The sequence below is a fragment of the Tamandua tetradactyla genome, chromosome 1 (assembly GCF_023851605.1).
Source record: "Tamandua tetradactyla isolate mTamTet1 chromosome 1, mTamTet1.pri, whole genome shotgun sequence".
Taxonomy (NCBI): Eukaryota; Metazoa; Chordata; class Mammalia; order Pilosa; family Myrmecophagidae; genus Tamandua; species Tamandua tetradactyla.
In genome coordinates, this window is record NC_135327.1 from 108,600,723 (window position 1) to 108,622,984 (window position 22,262).

A 22,262-nucleotide genomic window follows, 5' to 3' on the forward strand; every position below is an offset into this window, starting at 1 on the left:
TAAGGGTATTTTGGAAGTAATCCATTCAAATTCATAAACCAAATAGAGAGCTGTGTCATGAAAAGCTCTTAGATACCCATCCTGCAGTGACACACACATAAAAAGAATAATACAAAAGAAAAAAACAAAAAACCCACCTTGATACCCAAGAGAGCGTCTGGCATCCTGGTATACAAAGGTACCAACAACCAAGGGACAACTACAAAAGCAGTACCATCTATGTGAAAAAAATAATGGTTGTACTTTTCTTCTATTTGTCCCTTCTCCATCAGTCCTATAGCCCCTTGGCCTAGGAGAGCATAGAGTCGTGGGCAAGAGCCATGAACAGGAAATGGAGCAGCTCTGGGCTGATAGATACTGATACACTTCTGTGTATCTATACAAATATAAATTATACATATAGATAGATATATAAGCATGTGTATATCAACATGGGTGTGACATGCACACACATATATAAACACCTTCACTGAGATACAATTCATATACCACAAAATTCACTTCATATACCACAAAATTCACTATTTTAAAGTGGAAAATTCAGTAAATTCATAGCATTGCATATCCATCACAAATATCTAAATTTTGAACAATTTCATCACATAGTCCCAGACCCATTTGCAGTCACTTCTCATCCACTTTACCCTCCAGCTCCTGGCAACTACTCATCCACACTCTGTCTTTATGAATTTGCTTATTCTGGACATTTCATATAAGTGGAATCATATATTATGTGATTTTTTTAGTGATTAGAGTCTTTTACTTAGACTTTTATTTTCCCCTTCACCTGGCATGCTTGCCTGCTGAACCCCTTCTGTTCATTCTTCAAGTTACCACTCAAGTAACAGCTCAAGCCTTTTTAAAACCCGTGATGTAATATCTCTCATATCTCCATTGCATTGCCCATTCCTCTATTAAATTACTTTCTGATACTTTAAAATTACTTTTTACATTGTATATAATTGATGGTTGTGATCTCTGTTCCCACCACTTTGAGTGTTGGGATTACAACATTTCAATTCTGTAAACCCTGTACTTAGAACAATGCCTGTCGCATGTATGAACCACTTGAATATTTGCTAAGTAATTGGGTGAAAGAGCTGAGAATCATGCTCAAGGAAGTTTGGAGGGAAAGAAATGGTCATATGGAGGACCATGGTATTGGTTTTTTTTAAGTAGAGAAGAATACATCCTGTATAACTTTTATTTTTCCCTTTTCCCACAAGTAGCAGATAGCTTTGTTCCTTTTTCTTCCCTTGTGAGAAAAATCCTCTTTAGTTTAGTAATGCCTCTTTTTACACCAAGAGCTAATGTTTTAGAGCTCAAAAGAAAAGTCTTGGCATGGGCAAGGATGGGAAGAGAATTATGCAGCCAAAATATTTCTCTTCGCTTTTTCTTTCCAGCTCTGAGAAGGAAGAAAACATGCAACTGAATATTATATTAAGCATTAAACAAGGAAAACATTCTCTCTCTATGATGAAAGGATAATGGTGCTATTGTGATGATGTCAGGTACAATAAAATAAACTAAATAAATTATAAGTAATCCCATTTGTAGGAAGTTATGCTGGTTGACATGTTGTATCTTTTCCATTTGTAGTTTCCCAAACTTTATGATTTCTTTCCAATCAAAATTGGTGTTGGTAAGATGAATAAAAACCTAAGCATGGGAAAAGGTTCATGGATAGCTTCATGTGGTGTGCATGGAAAATAAAATCCTCTTCAGGAAAGAATCCAAATTACTAACTGGAAAAGGGTGGGAAGAATAACTCATGTCAGTGAAGAAAAATTTATGAATAACCAAAAGGTCAGAGCTTTGGATATTTGTAAGTTAAGGTGTATTTTGACTTGTCCTGGGGAGATTCAAAAACTTCAATTGAACTGAATTACTTCCAATAAAATTATTTGGCTCAAATAATTTTTTTTAATAAAAAAAATATGGAACACTTCACGAATTTGCGTGTCATCCTTGCTCAGAGGCCATGCTAATCTTCTCTGTATCGTTCCAACTTTAGTATATGTGCCGCCGAAGCAAGCACTGGCTCAAATAATTTCCTATTTCATTACCTTGCTTGCCATAGGACAAGTGAAAAAGACCAGTGCAACTAACAGGCCAAATTACACAATATTTTTGGGAGACCTTGAAACATGACAGTGTAAGCTATATTGCATCCATGTTTCTCTTGATATAGCATTATTATAACTAAAAATTAGTTTTTCAAAACAGAGCAAACTTTACTCAAACTTTTTCATATACTTATATACTTATATACATATAAATGTAGTGTAATTTATCTTTCAAGAAATAAATTTATGCATGACATCAATTTTATTGATTAGTTTAAAATTCAGAATTTAAAAATGTAAAGAGTAAAATGGTCTTTTCTTGTTCTTAAAAAATATTGCTAATCAATTTAAAATAACATGAATGCAAATATATTACTTTGGACAAGTTATTATCCATCAGTTATCTGGTATGGGGTAAAATAAGCGCTAAAGACGATCTATATGATATATAATGGATTTCTCTTTCCCTTGCATGAGCTGACATATCAGGTTTGTTTTTTAGCAAGTAATACATATTGTAATCATAAATGTGTGATAGAAAAAATAAGAATTCTTAATAAACCCACAATGCAGAGGTAATTATTGTTAGTTTTTTTAGAAAATATATTTTTATACATTTTCCTGTATGGAGAGAATCATACAAAAGTGATGTTTATGTAAACTTTTTATAAAGTTTTTTTAACTTAAACCATCAATAGCCTTTTTCTAGTGCCCTAAAATTTCTTTGACAGTATCAATCCTTGTACTCTACTTAAACAAAATATTCTACCTTGCCCCAGAGGCAAAACTTGCTAGTATTTCTACACAAAAAGTACTATTAGTTCTCCATTATACTGAGGAAAGTGAATTGCCCAGAGCTCAATTTACTTGTCCATGCTCATCCAACTAGCAAGAAATCATTGAGGTTTGATCATAAGCTATGATTTTATGTTCTGCTCACCTCATCATGTTTTTATCATCCTTAATATAAAAGACAAGATATAAATTTTAGTATTAATTTCTAAATAAACATTGATAGAAGTTATATGATTTTAAATCTTAGCTATCATTAATATGACTTGTAGGTAACTATTGATCTAAATGTCATCACGTACAGATGAAGTTATCTGCAGAAATGGAATAAAGTTCCTATTTTTTGTTTGTTTTTCAATTTCGGAAGCCAGGAATTACATTATTCCTCAACCTGTCATCACATCTGCTTCTTGCGTTCTAGCTTTTAAAGCTCTGAGTCCATTCTTTCTGCCTTCCCTCCTCACTTCCTTCTCTTCTTCCTTTTTCATGAATGTTTTTGAATGCCCACTATGTTCCAGATAATGTGCTATACACCAGGGATCTAAGAATAAAAAATAAAAAATAGTAGGGACTATCTTGCCCCTTGCAGCTTAAAGTCCAGTGGTCTCTGAATTAAGAATCAAATAAATGAGCCATATTTGAGTCAAAATAGAGTGACCAACTCTAAGAATAGCATTGTAAAAGAACAGGAAACCAACCATGATGGAAACAAGATGTGGCTGCCCTACAGAAAACTTTTGGCCCAGGGACAGGGTAGGGTACAGGGGAGATCAACCAAGTTATCACTGAGAAGCAAAACTCCCATACAATAAGCATGGATTTTAAACTTAAATGATAATGGGAGCTAAGGAGTAGGTAAAAATATCAGGAAGTTCCGGCAAAAAAAAAAAAAAAAAAGAAAGTGAAAAGATGAGCTCATAAGTGAGAAAGGCAGGTACTCTAGGGTCAGTCAATACTTGGAATAGTGCAGAGCTTGTATCTGTAGATTATGATTCTTAAATTCAAAAGAAAAAGAAACTCTAGTCAGTTTTAGTTTCTGGGCTGCGGTCAGGCAAGAGAATGATGTGTTTTTCCTAGAAGATGGCTATGGTACTAGCTAAGCTAGTCAAACCAGAGGAAGGTTTAGGGGCAGGTGTTGAGAGGACAAAGTAGAAGCAGCAGTCCTGGGTTACAGCAGGACTGAGTTGATTCCTGTGGTTTGGATCTCTATAATATCATCACTGACCCACCTCAATACCCACCTCAGCATTGGCTGTGTACCTGGGAGAGGCTAGGATCTAAATTGGTTTTCAAGTGGTCTTAGCTAGATGGAGAGAAGATGATGAGTCCAAAATCAGGCAGATCATTAAAATAAACAGGGATGGCAGAAACAAAAAGAAAAATAAGATTTGGAAGAAGACCCATGGGGCTTTTCTTCCTTTCTTTAAACTTCTGAGTGACTAATTTGTCCCAGGAGACCACAAACATCAATTACTCATTCCGAAACAGTTTAGAACATTTTTGTGTGTTTTTTAAAAAATATTTTTCTGTCATTTTGCTTAGTTTATATAAGCAGAGTTTAGATGTAGGCCCTCTGAACATTTTTATTATATACAGGATAGTGTATTTTTGAATTGAGTAAATTTCCATTAACCTCTGTTTAGGCCTCCCAGGGTCTTGTTCTGAAATGTCAGAGAAAAGAAACTTGATACCACTGAGGCCTAGTATAACTTATGGAGTTCTCCAAGCTGGGCTATTCTAGAGGAGGATAAAAAGAGAAAAGAGATTCAAGAGGAGATACTGCACAGAATAGTCAGCAATAGGAGGTAAGCAACTTTTGTTTGATTTAGGGGGGAGAATGCTAGTATGACATATATTATAGCAAGTGTTTACAGTACAGCTGCCACTATTTTATAGTATATTTTTGTGGCTAAAAGCATAAAAACCAGAAATTATCTCTGGAGGTATGACTGGCTTCTAGTCTCAGATGTGCTACTTAATAGCTGTGTGGTGTAGTGAAATTACATATTTTGTTTGCTCATTAGTAAAAGGAGTATATAATAATAAGACTAAACTCATTGGGTATTGACAATGAGAAGAGTATAGATATATATTTCTGTTTGTTTATTTGTTTGACCAGAACATTGCAATTATTATTTTATCATCATCATCATCATCATCATCATCATCATCATCATCATCATCATCATCATCATCATCATCATCATCATCATCATTTGTGATTCATGATGTCCTGTGGGGTTTTGACTGCAAGTATTCCTTAATATGGCAAAAGAGAAGTATGTGGATTTCTTGCTGTTGTAACCAGAACCTGACAAAATCAAGTTGAGATTTGCAAAACTTGTCATTCTAAATGCTTTACATTTATTAACTCCTTTAATTCTCATAACAAACACATGAGGTATAGAGTATTATGTTCTCATTTTATAGGCAAAGAAATTAAAGAGAGAGAGAGAGGGGTTAAGACTCTTGACCATATAGCTAGTAAGAGGCAGAGCCAGGATATAAACCCAGGGGAACTAAAGTCAAAATCTGGATATTAATCATGCATAATAATCTAGAGAAGAGAAGAAAAGGGGGGCAAAATGACCGATAACTCTTTTCCAATGAGAACTGGACCTTCAGGAAAGAGTAGACAACATGTGACATGAATAGCTGGTTATAAAATATTTTCAATTAAAACTTTTATTGAAATATTAGAGGAGGAGATTAAAAAAATATACAATCATAGAGCCCAAAGCACATGCATGCTAATTCAGTAGCTCATTGAATTTTCACAAAGTGGATACACCTACGTAATCTTCACCCAGATAAAGAGCCAGAACTTTTTCAGCACCTCAGAAGCCCTCCTTGAATTCCCCCAATTCTCCATCCCACCCAAAATAATCATTATGTTGAGATCTATCACTGTACATATGTTTTGTGTATTTTGAGATTTATATAATTTTTATAAGGTATATAATGAATGTAAGGTGAACACCATATATAATATGAATTCCATTAATATATGATTCAGAAAAGCATGATATTTGTGCTTTTTCATGTCTAATTTCTTCCACTCAGCATTATGTCTCTAAGAATCATTCATGATACTGTTGTATAGTATTCCGTTATATATCTTGACCTGTTTTAGTTTCCTCACTGCTCAAGGAAATGCTCTGGAATGGGTTGGTTTTAAACAATGGAAATTTATTGGCTAGCAGTTTTGAGGCTCAGAAAAGTCAATGTCAAGGCATGATCAAAGCCATGCTTTCTTCCTAAAGACTGGCATTCTGGGGCAGCTGCTGGTGATCCTTGGTCCTTGGTTCCTCTGTCATATGGCAGTGCACCTCACAGCCTCTTCTGGCCTCTTCCTTGTCTTCTATGTTCCATTGACTTTCAGTTTCTGGCTGCTCTTTCTGTGACTTTCTTTCTATTTATATGAATTCCATACAGGTTTAAATCCCATCCTGATTGAAGTGGGCCACACCTTAACTGATATAACCTCATCAAAAGGTCCTACTTACAATGGTTTCACACCCACAAGAATGGGTTAAACATAAGGACATGCTTTTCTGAGGTACATAGTTCCAAACCACCACTCTCCCATAACTTTTGTTGCCCCTTTGCTGATGAACATTTGAGTTACTTCTGACTTTGGTTATAAAGAATGCTGCTATGATCATTACTAGATATGTCTTTTGGTATCAATAGTCACACCTTTATATTAGATTTATACCTAGTAGTGGAATTCCTGAGTCTCAGCATATGATACTCAACTTAAGTAGTCATTCCATCATTTTCTCACTTTTTTTACTCTTGCTACTTTGAAAATAATATGGCTTTCACTCCTATTACTTTGTTTTAAAGAAAACTATGACTATGCTATTTCTAGTTATAGATTTTCTTTGAGTTTTTAACTCTTCTAGTTTTTAGTGCTTTTTGAATGTTGAGCTTGATGTATTTCAGTCATTTGGGAAATTTTTTCAGCCATTATTTTTTGACTACTGCTTCTCTCCTAATCTGTTTTTCTTTTACTTCTGGAACTCAAATTGCATTTGTTTTATTTTGTCACCATGCCCAAAAATCCTTCATCCTATCTTTTCATACATTTTCTCTCTTTTGTTCTGCATGATTCAGCCTGTATATTTCCATTTATCTAGCTAGATTATGTTTATGATATTAGAATGATTAGCAAACATTCTACTAAAGACTTCTCAGTATAGTTATAAGAGCTTTGAATTGAAAAATTGAAAAATTATAAAGATTAAAAGGTTAAAACGAACAGATAAATGATAAGGCTGATTATAGTAAGCTATACATGCAGATTATATATATATATATATGGTGTATTTCTTAGGGGAAAAGAGGACATTCATCCATAAATGGGAAATTCCTAAGGCCACATGCAGACACTCAGTGTTTAGCTGTGAACCAACAGATAGGTTCTTCCAAAGTTCAATGGGCACTTAAGACTGAAAATGAAGCAGGCCACTCCACATAGCAAAATAATAACAGTTTACTAGGGAACTTACAAACCAGGAAGCTGGTCCTAAGCAGCCTCCAGACATTCAGAATAATGGTTTGTGCTACCCAGTGGGGTACAGAGTAAGAACAAGGAAGACACAGAACCAAGTTGGGATTTGCAAGATCATAAACATGTCTCTTTGAAGTTACTGATATACAGCAGGAATTGTTCTAGTAAAGATAGCTATTGTGTTTAGAAATGTGCATGTGCCCTTTAAGATGTGCTTACAGGTTTGTTTGTTTGTTTTGTCATTTTATCTAGGAATTTATGGCTTCTCTGGTTATAGCCTCATGTCCAGGAAAAGATATGCACAGGAAAGACAAGGCCTACATTTTAACGTTAGGCTATACTTTAGCCCATTAAGCTGGGTAAGCGCTGATGGGAAGCACTCAGACCAATCTGAAAAAACTGGAAATACTCTTAAATATGTAATTACTGAATACTTTTATTAAAAAGGTCACAAATAAGCTCAACGAGCAAAAGGAAAACAAAGAAAAGGAACAAATAAAATCAAGAAAACAATAAATGAACAGAAAGATAATTTCTAGAAAGAAATAGAAGTCATAAAAGGAATCAAATAGAAATAATGGATTTGAAGCACAATGACAATAACTGAAATTTTAAAAAAATTCCCTAGAGTCATTCAACAGTACATTGGAGCAGGAAGAAGAAAGAAGCAATGAACTTGGAGACAAGACATTTGAAATTATTTTGTCTGAGCAGCAGAAAAAAATAATGAAGAAAAGTGAACAGAGCTTAAGGAACCTGTGTGATATCATGAAGCATAACAATATACACATTATGGCAGTTTCAGAAGAAGAAAGAAGGAAAAGGCAGGGTGAATATTCAAAGAAATAAGGGCTGAAAACTTCCAGATTTAAAAAGGATATAAATATATACATCCAAGAAGCTCTATGAATTCCAAACTGGATAAACTGCTACATAATTATAATCAAGGTATGGAATCCTGAAAACAAAGAGTTCTGAAAGCCACAAGAGTAATGTCACATAAAAGGGAGCTTCAATAAGATTAAGTACCAATAGCTAATCAGAAATCACAGAGGCAGGAAAGCAGTAGGATTTCATATTTAATGTGCTGAAAGAAAAAAAATGCCAACCCCAAAATCTACATCCAGCAAAACTGTCTTTCAAAAATAAAAGAAAGAGTAAGACCTTCCCAGATAAGCAAAGGCTAAGGGAATTTGTCACCATTAGACCCATCCTACAAAAATTTTAAAGAAAATGCTTCAATTTGAAAGGAAGGAAAACTAGACTTATGAAGAAATAAAAATCTCTGGTAAAGGTAACTATATGGGCAAATATAAATTCTAGTAATATTATATGTTTCATTTCTAACAATACTTTTTTCTCACAGAATCTAAAATGCAAATGCATAAAAGCAATAAATCTATGGTTTTGATATGCAACTTATAAACTTATCATTTGTGACAAGAACACCATAAAAATGGAATGATACAAGGGTGTAGGAACATATTTTATATATGCTTTTAAATTTGTATTAAATTAAATGAGGTTATTGTAGATTTAGGATGTTAAATGTAAGCCTCATGGTAACTACAAAGCAAATATCAAAAAATATATACAGAAGGAAGTGAGAAGGGATTCTAAAGGCTTTATTACAAAAGATCAACTAAATACCAAAGGAGGCAATACTAGAAGTATTAAGGAACAAAAAAATTGTAAGACTTACAAAAACAAAATAGCAAATGGCAGAAGTCTGGCACTATCACTAGTTACTTTAAATGTAAATCGATTAAACTCCAGTCAAAAAAGCAGAGATTGGCACAATGGATAAAAAACTTGACCCAAGTATATACTGTTTGCTGGAAGCTCAGCTTAAATTCAAAGACACAAGGAGTTTGAGAGTGAAAGGAAGGAAAAATAAATTCCATGCAAAGTGTACCAAAAGAGAGTGGGGTGGTTATATTAATATCAGACAAAATAGACTTCAGGTCAAAAACTCAAGAAAGAAGGACATAATATATTGATAAAAGGGTCAGTTCATCAAGAAGATATAACAATTATAAATATATACACAAAAAATATAAATCCTAACAAAAGGGCCCTAAAATATATGATTCAAATATTGATAGCTTTGAAGGGAGAAAGCTTCGGTGCTACATTTATAATAGGAGACTTTCAATAATTGATAGAACAGCTAAACAGGAGATCATTAAGGAAGGAGAGGATTGAGCAATACTACAAACCATTTAGACCTAATGTGTGTGTGTGTGTGTGTGTGTATACACATACATAAAACATTTCATCCAACAACAGCAAAATAAACATTCTTCACAAATGCACACCTGATTTTCCTCTGAGATAATCCATATGTTAGGTCACAAAATAGGGAGCCATAACTTTAAAAAGTTTAGAGGCATATGAAGTAGCTCCTGTGACCACAAAAGATAAAAGTCAATAACAGATATTAAATAATATAGCCTTAACCAGTGTATCAAGGAAGAAATCATGGGGGAAATTAGGAAATATCTGACATGAATGACAATGAAAACACAACCTACCGAAACTTAGGGAAGTGCTGAGAGAAAAATTTATGGCTATAAACACTTATACTAAAACAGTAGAAAGATCTCAAATCAGCAACTTAAATTTGCACCTGGAGGAAATAAAAAGTAAAAGAATAAACTAAAACCAAGCCAGAAGAAAGATGGAGATATTAAAGATTAACGTGAAGATGAATAAAACAGAGACTAGGAAAACACTGGAAAGAATCAAGAAACCAAAAGTTGGTTCTCTGAAAACATCAGGAAAATTGACAAACCTTTAGCTAGGCTGACAAAAGAAAAAAAGAGAGAGGACACAAATTACAAAAATCAGAAATAAAAGGGCAGACATTAATAAAGGCCTTACAAAATAAAAAGGATTAGAAGAGGATAATAAGAATAATTGTAGATGAACAAATTAGGTAATCCAGATGAGAAGGAAAAATTTCTAAAAACACACAAAATATCTACACTGACTCAAGAAAAAATAGAATATCTCCACAGACCTATAAAAATTAAATCGATTGAGTCAGTAAACAAAGCACTCCTAGAAAAGAAAAGTACAAGACCAGTTGGCTTCACTGGTAAATTTTACTAAACATTCAAAAAAGAATTAATATAAATTCTTCTCAAACTCTTCCAAAGAATTGAAGAGGATGGAATACTTCCTAACTTATTCTATTAGATCAGCATCATCCTAATAGCAAAGACAGATAAAGGTATCACAAGTGAAGAAATTTACAAATATTCCTTATTAGTGTAAATACAAATATCCTTAACAAAATATTAGTAAATCAAACCTACCAGCACATTAAAAGGATTACATACCATGACCAAATGATTTTTATTCCAAGAATGCAAGAGTGTTTTAATAAAAGAAATCAATCAACGTAATACATCACATTAATAGGATAAAGGGGAAAAACACACACTTGATCATATCAATCAACACAGAAAAAGCATTTGACAAAATTCAGCACTCTTTCTTGATAAAGCCCCTCATAAAGCTTGTAATAAAAGAGAACTTCCTCAAAATGATAAAGGGTATTTATGAAAAACTCATACCTAATGTCATATTCAATGGCGAAAAGTGAAAAGATTTCCCTCTAAGATCAGGAACACGACAAGGATGCTCGCTTTCACCATTGCTAGTCAACATTGTCTTGGAAGTGCTAAGCCAGAGCAATGAAACACGAAAAGGAAATAAAAGCCATCTAAATTGGAAAAGTAGAGTTAAAACCATCCCTATTTATAGACTACGTGATTGAATATGTATAAAATCCCAAAGAATCCATAAGAAAGCTACTAGAGCTAATAAATGAATTCACAAAATGGTTGAATACATGATTAACATGCAAAAATTAGTGGCATTTCTTATACCAGCAATGAGAGAGCCAAAAAGGAAGTCAAGGAAATAATTTCATTTACAATAGCAACTAAAAGAACAAAATATCTAGAAATTAGTCTTATCAGGGATGTAAAAACTTTTCCATGGAAAACTAGAAATCATAAATCATTGCTAAACTATAAAAAAAAAGACCTAAATAAATTAAAAGATATTCGAAGTTCATGGATTGAAAGACTTCACGTCGGTGAGATGTCAATACTACCCAAAGGCTTTACAGATTCAGCACAATCTTAATCAAAACGCCAACAGCTTTCATTGCAGAAATTGAAAAGATAACCGTTAAATTCACATGGAATGTTACCACACACCAAATAGAACAAAGTTGGAGGACTCATGCCTCTGGATTTCAAAACTTATTAGAAAGGTACAGTAATCAAAACAGCATGGTTCTCGCACAAGGACAGACATATAGACCCATGGAGTAGAATTGAAAGATCATAAATAAACCCACATATCTAAGACCAATTGATTTTTTTACAAGGGTACCAAGTGTACTCAAAGAAGAAAGAAGAGTCTCTTCAACAAACGGTGCTTTAAAAACTGGATATCCATATACAAAGAACGAGGGTGAACTCCTTTATGCCATATACAAAAATTAATTAAAATTGGATTAATGACCTAACTTTAATAGTTAAAACCATAAATTTTTAGTAGAAAACATAGGAAATATCTTCAGGACCATTTATTAGGAAATGGATTCTTAGACTGTACACCAGAAGTAGGGTAGCAAAAGAAAAAAAACAGATAAATGGGATTTTATCAAAATTTAAAACTCTTGTGCATCAAAGAACATTCGTAACAATATGAAAGGACAATCTACAGAATTCAAGAAAATTTTTGTAAGCCCTATTTCTGATAAGGATTTAATATACAGAATATATAATGAATATAACTCAGTAAAAATGATAATTAAAAAATGGCAAAAGACTTGAAAAGACATTCTTCCAAATATGTACAAATAGACAGTAAGAACATGAAAACATGCTGAATGTCCTTAGACAATTAGGTAAGTACAAACAAAACCACAAATGAGGTAAGATATCACCTCTCCTACTAGAATGACTTATTTTGAAAACCTAAAACAAAAAGTGCTTGTGATGCAGAGAAATAGGAACCCTCATACACTGTTTGTGGGAATGTAAAATGGTACACCAGGTCTGGAAAACAGTTTGGCAGTGTTTCAAAAAATTAAACATACACTTATCATATGACCCAGATATGTCACTTCTAGGTATATGCCCCAAACAATTGCAAACAGGGACTTGGACAGGTATCTGTACACTAATGCATTGTGGTTGCAACTTTCCTGTAAGTTTCCAATATTTTCAATATGTATTCTTTTTTTAAAGATAAGATGCAAACTAAAAACAAAACAAAAAACATGATTCTGCATGTTTTACACTGTGGGTGTAAAAACAGCTGCATTTTGCCAGGCAAATGATTTGATGTAGGTGGTCTGTTCAATACACTTTGGGAAACATTGCCTCGAGGACTTGTGCTAAGAGAAAAGCAGCGAGGATCAGAAGCAGTATCACATGGAAGTTTGATCTGATCAGGGTAGGATTTAAGATTTTGCTTCATTTTTCCAGACAGCATATTTTACATTTTTTTTTTGCTTCTCTTTTCCAGACCACATATTTTACATTTGTTTTTCTAGCAGTTTCATCGTACTCTGACCATCATTTAAATTTAGATTTAACCAATTTCTCACAATGCCCACAATATTCTTCCCTCTGAAAAGTTTTGATAGGCAAGATGAGCTCTACTTCATTGCTTCTCTTATTTAATAAACTACCTATTTTAGCTCTATTGTTTCCAGTTGAAAAATGACCTCATGCTCACTGGCACATGTTCAGTGGTTATACAAGAAATGTTGATATTTTGTCTTTCGTGCATTGAGTCAGTCTTCTTTTCTCACTCTCTCGCAGTTCCGCCCTCCAATTTCTTTGAAGCCATTGTCCATTTGACATGAAAAATGTACTTATAGTCTCATGGCTAATTATTTCAAGGGGAGGTAAAAAAAAATCTCAAACATGGCATGATTAACTCCATCTGCTTCTGCTAAAGCAATTGCACACTTCAGAATTTCTTTGCAATGACAACTTTTCAGCAATTTACTTTTGTTAAACATCATATCTTCCAACGCTGACTGATGTTTTAATTATCTTCAGAGAATTAACTCTGCCCCATGCCATGTCTTAAAGATCATAAAATTTTCTTATGAAGTATGCAAATGCATTGTCTTTGTTAATTTATGTTAAATCACTATCATCTCATTTATTATTGCTCAAGTCTTCAGCTCTCTGGTTTTCAACTCCCTTCAAAAAGTGAATGTCCCATTGTGGTTGACTGTTTCATTCTGCATCTGAGATGAAAAAGCTATAGCTGGGCTTGAAGCCATATTGAGGAGTTTGCCTCACATTATTGATATATGACTATTTCTTCTGCTGCTCAACTTCATGTCAGGAATGTTTTTCTTGTTGCTATCAAAATGGATTCTTTGCAATAAAGGAATTATGATGGAACTGGTCCTGGATGTGCCACCCAGAAGTTATATAACCTTGGGTAGGTTATTTAGATTCCCTAACTGTTCCATCCCAGCACAGCCCCAAGACCAAAGAACACACTAGGCAGAGCATTACCAGGAGTTTTAACTAGGGATTTACTAACAGGAGAAGATCCTGCCCAAAGGTGGCTAGTCAGGAAATGAAAGTCACTGATCTGCACAAACAAGAAGGGAGTGGTTTATAAAGTTCGGCAGAGTCTCATGAGATTTGGTTACAATGGAATTTCAGCAGAGACACAAGAGTTGGTTAGCAACAGTGATTAGGGGAAGAGATTTTTAATGTATTTGACAAAACATTCTTACCCCCTTGGCAGAAGTCAACACCTTTAATGTCTGCGTTCTGGTGACACAGGCTGCTACATGCTTATGGGAGGGTCCCAACCCCTGGGTTGCTACACTCACCTTCAGATTTCTCCTCTGCTGGTGAGGATAAATGATGCTGGAATCTATCTAGTAGGGCCGTTGTCAGGATTGAATAAGATAAATCATCTAAAGTGTTCCACGTGTCTGACACATAGAAACTAATAAGTGAGAGAGTATTATTTCTGAAGATGTGTACTCTTCAAAAATCTGAGAAGTAACTAGTGGTGTAGATGAAATTATCTTGCTTGGGGTGTAAATAAATGTTAATGAGCAGGGATTTCCTAATGTGGCTGGAGTAAATAGAATTTTAAGACAATAAAAATGACTTTGTAATCTTTGTTTTGCTTGAGCTCTAAAATTAAATTGCTTGAGGAAAAAAATAAGGAGACACAATAACAACAATATTATTTCTTTTTTACTAGGCCTAAGATTTAAAGAGATGGCAAATGGCCAGGCCAGAAGCTATCTAGTCCTTGATAATTTTCCCCTATCACATTATTGCTAAAATTTCCAAATTCTTACACTCTTTTCTCTACCTAAGAATTTAATAGTAAAGTATTGCACTCATATTTTTTAATGTTTCACATATGATGTTTTTACATACTTTAGGTAATATAACCCTAAAGCCTTGGTTAAGATCCTTCAAAAAACTGGTACATATGTCTTAAACTTCAAAACAAAAGTACCATCATCCCTTCACCTGGTTTGGCTACAGAAAGGCCTTAATACTTAAAGTCCAAGAAGGAAGCCACTATGAATAGCTCATGCTGGTAATTCAGTAACTTGAGAACATGGAAGCGTGTGGTAGACAGTGATCTCTCTTCAGTTAGGAACTGGGAGGCCCAGGAGGGTTGTGGTGTGCATGGGTGAACTCTGTTCAGCCCTCAACCATCGCAGGGACTGCCTCACCCAAGGTCAAGTTCCTTCCCAAAGTGGCCTACCTTCTCCTTGAGGCTCCCCTGATCACCTTAACTAAAAGCGCAATTCTCTTTTCTCCTAGCACTGCTCACCTCCTTCCCCTGTTAATTCTTTGGAAAGCATCTCTATCTGATATATTTGCTATTTTAATTTATTTATATTATTGTTTGTCCTCCTCATTAGAATGCACACTCACTGAGGACAAGATATATTATGTGTTTTCTTTAATGCTAGAAGCACTCAGAAGAGTACTTGGCATGTAATATTTGCTTAATAATTATTTATTAAATAGTCAAGAATTGTGGAGCTAACATCCTACCTTCTGGGAAAAGGGATAAAATATGTAAGGATTCATGAAAAGAAACAAAAGGCATTACTAAGGCCTCCTGACCTAAGCTGTGTTTTATAATTTAGATCTTTCCAAACATCTGTTTCAGTGATAAAAGGTGATTGTCTTTATTAAGGAAGCCCTATTTTATTTCTCACTTGGTTATTGATCTTTGAATGTTCACTTCCTTAGTCAAAATCTGAGAGTAAATATTGTGGCCATCAATACAGCTTCGTCCTAAACTTTATGGAGCTGTTTAAGAGCACTTGGCTATCACTTTGTCATTTGAAAAAAATATGTCTGTGTTCTGCTTCCTAAATTTGCCTTCAAATCATTGGCATATTTGTTCTCTGTCATCGAGTCATTTTACTTCACACCCAGCCTCTCTTTTTATTTTTTTAATATTTGATTTCATTTATTTGCATATGGGCAGGAGGTAGCAGGAATTGAACCCCAGGCCTCAGGCATGGCAGGCGAGAGTTCTGCCTGCTGAGCCACGGTGGCCTGTCCCCAGTCTCTCTTTTTAAAAAGAAAAAACTTTTTTTTTCCGATGGGATTTTCACTCAAAACCTCCCCCAAACACTACTTTATAAATTTTCACCTCCATCCATACTCTCAGCTCCAGGACAAGCCAACTATTGGAAAGTAAAAGCCTGCTTCTCTGTCCAACTAAGACAAGAGCACACCCAGCAGTTTCCCCTCATTGTGGGATAGAAAGCTAGCCTAAAATACCCTACTTAAAAAAAAAAAATGAACAGCTTTATTGAAGACTATTTTTCATGTCATGAGACTTAACCAAGTATACAATTCAATGATTTTTAGCAACATTACCCAGTGATGCAATGAGCACCCAAATCAGTTTTTTAGAACTGTGTTAGTATAGGGATCCCTAGAGTAACAGAACCAACAGGAGAGGTCTATAAATATGAGATTTATAAAGTTGTCATGCAACTGTAGGAATGGAAGAGTCCAAAATCCACAGGACAGGCTGTAAGGCTGGCTGCTCCAATGAAGGGTCTGGACGAACTTCACAGGAGAGGCTCACTGGCTGAAGAGGCAGTGAAAGAGTCTCTCGTTCCCTTAAAAACCTTCAACTGATTGAGTTATCTTGTTGTGGGAGACACAACTTGGTTGATTGCAGATGTGATCTACCACAGATGCAATCAACTGACTGATTATTTAATATACCATTCTTCTGGGTTTTTGACCAGCCACAAAACATCCTTGCAGCACCAGTCAGGCTAGTGCTTGCCTGGCCAGACAACTGGGCATCATTACTTGGCCAAATTGACACCAGAACCTAACTGTCACAAGAACATTTTTATTTTACCAAAGAAATCCCTCTTGCCCATTTATGATTAATCTCTATTTCCATTCCTAGCTTCAGACAACCCTAATCTACATTTCATTTTCATAAATTTGCCTTTTCTGGATATGTCATAGAGGTAGAATAAATACAATCATATAATAGGTGGCCTCTTCTTTCACTTAGTCTACTGCTTTTAAGTTCTTCTGTGACAGAATATGTGTCATAGTCTATACCTTTTTAATGCTGGATTGTATTTAATTGTATGGATGTATCACCTTTTGTCTATTCATTCACCAGTTGATGGACAGTTTTTCACTTTGGGGCTATTATGAATAATGATGCTATGAATATTTATTTGTGTGGATATATGTTTTCCTTCACTTGGGTAAATACTTAGGAGTGGAATTGCTAGATCATATGGTTGTGTTATGTTTAACTTTCTGAGAAAATACAAACAGTTTTCAAATTGGCTGTACCATTTTACATTTCCACTAGCCATGAATGAGGGTTTCCATTTTGCGACAACTTCACTGACATTCCTTACCATCTGTCTTATGTACTATTTTCATTTTAAACTGGGTGTGAAATGTTATCTTCTGTTTATATTTTTAAATAGCATTTCCATGGAGCTGGGCACAGGGAGAAGGGAGAAGTCCTAGTTAAAATGTCACAAAACTTTTACTCTTCTTATAAAGATTCAGTAATTCTTCTAGGATAAGCACTATTCTGTTTGTTGAAAGCCTTTGGTTAATTTCCAGCATCCTGAATAAGTTGACTTTGCCACTATTTTCATTGCTTTTGTGAAGGAGCAGATTTATGGATGAACTCACCCCACCCTTCCAGTAGTACTGCCTCTTATCTAAAATATTATTATGATGAGTTTTTCTGTTATTTTAACCTTATAAAATTCATTCTTATTTGCAGATTTCTTAATTCTTCCCTTTTATTTTCTTTTTTCTTATCTGATTTCTTAATATTTAAAGTTTTCTCCACTTGAAATGAATTCTGCTAGAAGCTACCCAGTTGTCTGACCAACATATATTAAATAATACTTCTCTTCCCTACATGCTTGTCATTAGTTTTTGTCATTTATAAACACTTTTCATGTTTATGTTTTTATTAAAAGTAATACATTTGTTCACAAATTTTTGAAAAATACAGAAAAGTTAAAAGAGAGAAAAAACATTGCTTGGCACTCTAATGCATCTAGGCACACTGCTTGCTCTTACATATTGACAGCTCTGGGTATGCTGGCAGACACACTGACCATGTCACACATATTGGTAAGTTCAAACACATAGACCTTCCTAGACAACCCTAAACTGACAACCCCAGGCATACATCCATTCCCTCCTCCCTCTTTCCAGCACCCACGAAGCCCCCCTGGCTGCTCTGCCCAAGTCATACACCAAGAAGGAAGGGAGCAGGTAAGAGCTCTCCAAATGTTGGTGGACCATCTTCTGTTTATATTCTTTCATCTGCATGAAACTTTTATGCTCATTTCCCCAAATCATGTCTGGGCATTGTTTCTATGTTATCACTCCAGCCAGCAATGCATGCCTGCTAATTTTAAAATATTGACATTGACAGGTGACAGATAGGTAGTGACAGTTTATAAGAATTTTATGTTTCTAAGCATTTGTTTACTTTAACTATTTAATGTAAACTTGGCATTTTTTCAGCATGTAATGTTAAACATATGCTACTGATTTTGAACTCAGTATAATGCATACAAGCATTTATGAAAATCATATGCATTTTGGAGTGTCCCAGGGATGTGCTTTGGAAGAATATGCTTATGGGTTCTAAAATATTTATTTAGTCAAAGAATATTATATATTGTTTTTACCAGAATTTAATTATTGGCCTTATTTAGACATGACTATGGAATGGAATGTTAAATATACATGCACATATATGACTAATTAAACATGATTAATATTGTCAGTATTCTAGAATGGTACATATCCTGTAAGTGAACTTTGTTACATAACTGTTGCTGTTTTTTGGGGGGGCCCAGTGTGATCTCCACAGTGAACAAATTGGGCATGATCACCTCACCAGGATGGACTCCAGCCTACAAGACACTTATATACTTTTTCCTCAGACACTTGACTTTTTGATCTTGGTTGCTCAACAGCTATGGGGACCAAAATGTTGGTACATTTTATAGTGAATCAAAATATGATCTCCCATATTTTTTTTTTGCTACAATGCTAGCTTTCTTCATCATGTTCATCATTAGTGAATGTTTTATTCTTTCAGCATTGGCTTATGACTGTTATGGCCACTATATGTAACCCTTTGCTCTATACATTTGTGATATTCCAAAAAGCAAGCTGGTTGCTGGTGGAAATGTCCTATCTCTACAGTACCTTTTGGTCTCTGCTAAATACCATAAAGACTTTTATTTACTTCTTCTATAGATATAATATCATTTGTTATTTCTACTGTGATGGTCTTCTCCTGTTATATTTGCTGTGCTAAGGCACCTGTGACATTGAGTTGACAATATTGATCTTTTTAGTGTTTAATTGGGTGTCTTCTCTCCTTATCATCCTGATGTCCTATGTACTGATCCTTATGGCCAGACTCAGGACAAGTTTTGCAAAGGGCGGGCAAAAAGTTTTTTCTGTATGTGGATCTCACCTGACAGTGGTAGTTGTGTTATTTTTTATGTATGTGAAGCTCAATTCCAGCCACTCCTTTGATACTAACAAAATGGAGTCTGTATTTTCTATCATAGTTATACCCATGTTGAATCCCATAATTTACACTTGAGAAATAAAGAGGTAACAGACTCCACTATTTGGGCTCCTCCTCATTGTTTACATGGTCTCAGTGGAATGGGCAAGAATGAATCAATAAGAAGTATAAAAATTACTTCCTTGCTTTCAAACCAAAATCCACCACTAAAAGTAAATTTCTATAATGGCCTTGATGGACATGCAAAATCTAACAGCACTGAATGAATTTCTTCTGATCAGGATCAACAAGCCAAGAAGGTAGTGATAAATATGAATTACAACCACATGACCAGTTACAGAAATGAGGACTGTAATGCTGTTTTGTTCATGTTATAGTATTTAAGTTGTAGGATATCAAGTTTAGTGTAGAAATGAATGTTATCCAAGAACTTGCACCCTATTCTGGGGAGATTTAATGAGCTTATATATATATAAACTCAATGATGCATCTATTCCTTCTGTTGTACTTGCCTCTGGGGATGATTCTTAGCATGTATATAGGGCAGTCTAATAAAATATAGCTTGAGTTCTCAATTTTGATTCATATCTCATGACATTTGCAAGTCAGGCGATGATTTTCTCTAACTTTTGTGACGACACTAAGTAGATCTTCTCAAGAATATCGTTTGGTTTCTATAATAAAACATTCTTAGATTTTGTTTTCCCAGATCTTCAAAGAATTATTTCTTCTCTTGGGTTATGGAATTGTGGATAAGCCTTGTGCTGAGCTTTTTTTGTGTACACAGATGTCTTCATCCATTAATGGGGAGATTCCTATCATGGGCTGCAGATTTACCGGCAGACATGGCTGCTCTTTGCAAGGTCCCTTCAGAGGGCGTAAGAGTATAGCCAGTATCCATCTTAATCTATAAACACATTGGATAAAATGCTACAATTCCAGTGATGCCTAACAAGTACTCATTTGTTACTGAGGCCATGCTTTATAGTGGTAGAAGCTTCTTCATTGACTATTGGGTTCACATATCACTGTGTAGTCTGTAGCTTTCCTTTGTAAAAGTTTAATAATAAGTGAAAGATGCACTTAAGATATACTGGTCCTAGAGCTCTCTGTCTTCTTATCTGTTCTGTAATTTCTTAAGATTTTCAATCCGAGTATTTATCATAACATCATATCCTCTGTGCCCTTAGAGATTTTTATGAACCTTAGTAGACATTTCCTAATGAATACAAAAGAGATGAGCAGGCCTTTAGCACCCTGCAGTGGAGGCTCTAGATGGTCTTAGCCCATGGCGCCCCCATCTCCTAAGCTGCAATGTTGACTGCTAACAACATAGGCCCCTCTTCTGGATAATTCTCTGGGCCAGCAGTCCTCAAACTCTAGCATGTTTCAGAATCACTTGAAGAGCAATTTAAACACAGACTTACCAAATTAGGCATTTTACTATTTCTCTTGGCATTTTTAAGTGGTACAAAAGGACTCCAGTCAACTCTCCTTGGAGTTTGAGTAGGAAAGGGATGGAAAGATTGGGTTGCAGTGGCCGTTACTGGCCTACACAAAAATGATACGTAGAAAATAGAAAGGAGAGGAGGGGAAGAAAAGGGAAGAGAGAGAAAAGAGAACATGAATACAAATCTACATAGATTCCTAATAATTTTCTAGCTCCTAGTTTAGCATCTCTTGAGACACAACAGTACTCCCTGTATATGAATGCTGTGAAATAGTTTTGATTTTTGCCAACAAATTTCTTCTATTTTAGCTGGCTAGAATTTTTTAATGCTTAAAATATGTAAAGCATTTAAGTATTAAAACATTTAACACTGCAGTAAAAATGAGTTTTACTTTTTTATTTTTACAATTGTTCCCCAGCTAAGACAATCCTCTATCACAATGTTCTATTCATAAGTTGTAGGTATACAGTAACTGTTTAAAAGATAAATAAATGATGTACAGTTAAAGGTGTTTGGTTTGTTTTAATATATAAGAGAAAGAAAGAACTCCATGAAATGCAAATGGCAACTCAAAATAAAGAGGATATTGTTATAAAAAATGATAGAAGAATTTAAAAAATCATGATAGTCTGAAGCCATTTGAAGAAGGATTTCTTTAAAGTGTAATCCCTAGGCCAGCTGCATTAACATGACTTGAGAGCTTTGCAGAAATGCAAATTCTTGGGTTCCAACCTATACCTACCAAAACCAGGAAATCTGTAGGTGGAGCAAAATACACAAAGAATGTTTTAACTGGCCTTCTATATGATTCTGATAGAAATACAAGTATGTGAATCACTGAGTTAGACCATAGTCAGGAAGCTGACCCAGGATAGCTGAGAATCATAAAGAGATCAGTCAATACAGGATTCTCAAAAAGGCAGAGAAATGTATCATGTTTTAGAGAAATTTACAATAAAATATGTTTAATAGTAAACATTTTGTTCCTTTAGAAAATAAACATTAATTATTGAAAAATTCTCCTGTAGGACACATTAAAAAACTAAACTTTTATTGAATTCTTATGATAAATGCTTTGAAGAAATTTTCTCATTTACATTTGCATATTGAGACATTTTATTTGTAAAGCATCATTAAAATTAAATAACCATAAAAATCCATCATCTAAATTACACAGAGATTGGCTAACTCAGCCCTCAATATCTTTCCAATGGTGCCTTTCACAGTATTGAACTTTGAGCACTTTGGTTCCAGAAAATAGTGGCAGTTAAGAAGTCCCCCTACCCTTTTGTTTTCTGAAATTCCCTGCCTTTTTGTGTTCCA

The 22,262-nt window shown here is 34.6% G+C and overlaps 1 non-coding gene across 1 annotated transcript; it reads right to left on the reverse strand.

The window, feature by feature from the left end:
• Positions 1-1,931: 1,931 nt before the first annotated feature.
• LOC143652539 (U6 spliceosomal RNA) lies at positions 1,932-2,038 on the reverse strand. Its single transcript, XR_013160749.1, has one exon. It is a non-coding gene; the product is annotated as a U6 spliceosomal RNA (small nuclear RNA).
• Between the last annotated feature and the right edge of the window lie 20,224 nt (positions 2,039-22,262).